The sequence below is a fragment of the Pteronotus mesoamericanus genome, unplaced genomic scaffold (assembly GCF_021234165.1).
Source record: "Pteronotus mesoamericanus isolate MK-2021 breed Mesoamerican mustached bat unplaced genomic scaffold, CSHL_Meso_final contig_164, whole genome shotgun sequence".
Classification (NCBI taxonomy): domain Eukaryota; kingdom Metazoa; phylum Chordata; class Mammalia; order Chiroptera; family Mormoopidae; genus Pteronotus; species Pteronotus mesoamericanus.
In genome coordinates, this window is record NW_026555065.1 from 29,703,060 (window position 1) to 29,704,787 (window position 1,728).

At 41.4% G+C, this 1,728-nt stretch overlaps 1 pseudogene; it reads right to left on the reverse strand.

Moving 5' to 3' along the window:
• Nucleotides 1-499: 499 nt before the first annotated feature.
• On the reverse strand, nucleotides 500-963 carry LOC129064076 (60S ribosomal protein L29-like; annotated as a pseudogene).
• Nucleotides 964-1,728: the final 765 nt, after the last annotated feature.

Here is a 1,728-nt window from a genome sequence, read left to right on the forward strand (position 1 = left end):
ATGGATCAATTTTTTGTTGTCATGTCTAGAGCTTATCCCCAAGCTCTAGATCCCTGAAATTTTCTCCTATGCTTTTTTCTAAATGTTTTATAGTATTATATTTTACATTTTACATCTAAATCTATGATCCACTTGGAGTTAATTTTTGTATAAGTTGTGAGGTTTATGTTGAGGTTCATATTCTTGCATATTGTGTCCAATTGCTCCAGCACCATTTGTCAAAATGACTATTTTTTCTCCATGAATTGTTTTTGTATCTTCATAAAAATTAATTGGCCAGACCTTGGTCTTTTAACAGTTTTATCTGCTTAGATCCAGTTGTGGTGATTAAGCATTTAGTTTTCATACTGCCTAGGCAAATGCTGTTGTAAGTGGAAAAAATATTTTTGACAGGCATGGCCTCAGATTTAGTTGTACAAATAACACAGGAGGACACGAGACCTATGAAGCCCAGGGGTCACACTAGTTCTTTTGTCCTCATATCAGCAGACAGAGACTTCTACTGTGGAGTCTTTGTGGGCACCTGAACAGCTTTGGGATCCTGAGCCAGAGCTGCAGCCACAGCCACAGCCTGGGCCTCGGTTCGAGGCTTACCCTTGGACTTTGGCCAGCAGAACCTAAGACCCTTGGCAAGGTGAGCACAAGCACATTTCACAAGCTGGAGGTGAGCAATGTGGGCAAGTTGATTGAGCTTGTGGCTGCTGCCCTTTGGGATCTTAGACTTGATCTCCTGGGACTTCACAAGGGCCTTCAAAGCCTTACCACATGCACTCATGGCTTTGGTGTTGTTGGCCTGCATCTTCTTCAAGCCTTGTTATGCTTCTTAGAAAAGTGTGTGTTCCTCAGGAATTTCAGGTCTATCCCTTTAAGAGAGTCATATCTTTGTGATTAGGGTTTCTTGGTGCCATTTATGTGCCATTTTGGGGACTGACTATGAATGCTCTTATTCTTGAACTTGGTCATGTCTACCTTTCAAATGGCACAGCCAGAGTAGAAATATATAGTTAAATATATATTCCTGGCCTCTCAAGTAACTCTATTTGCCCTCAGCTAGTACATATGAGGTCCGTCCAGGAGGCATCTAGCCATGTAATATGAAAAATAGAGACACTTATTAAAAAAGATACAAGATACAAGAAACATTGCACAGGGGACAATGATGCCTCAGTCCCCTCCAAAGTAGGCACCTTGAGATATCACACAGTTCCAAGTCTCTATCAACTGCACCTTCATATTTTCCTGAATCTCATCAAGAGTCTGAAATCTCTTCCCTTTCAAAGGTGATTTTAGTTTTGGGAAAAACTGGAAGTCTCTTGGCACCAAATCTGGGCTGTGGAGGGGCTGAGTTACCTGATTTGATGTTTTGCCAAAAAACACTGCATAAGACATGATGCATGAGTGGGCATTTTGATCATGATGAAGCTGCCAATCACCAGTTGCCCATAGCTGTGGTCTTCTGAATCATCTGAATAGTTTTCGCAGAGGAATGTTCAAGCTCAATACAATATTTGATGCAGATTTGTTGCTCTATTTCCTTAGTCATTTTAAATGCGATGGCCACAGAGCACACATGCTCACACAATGGCATCTATGACCCCCACTGACTAGTACAGTGAAGTCATCATTGTTCACACGTGTGCATTCAAGCCCATACTCCTTGGCTACCAGGTTATGTCAATGTTGCATACTGTTGTTATATTAACAATGGCTGGACTTTTTCTGGATAGG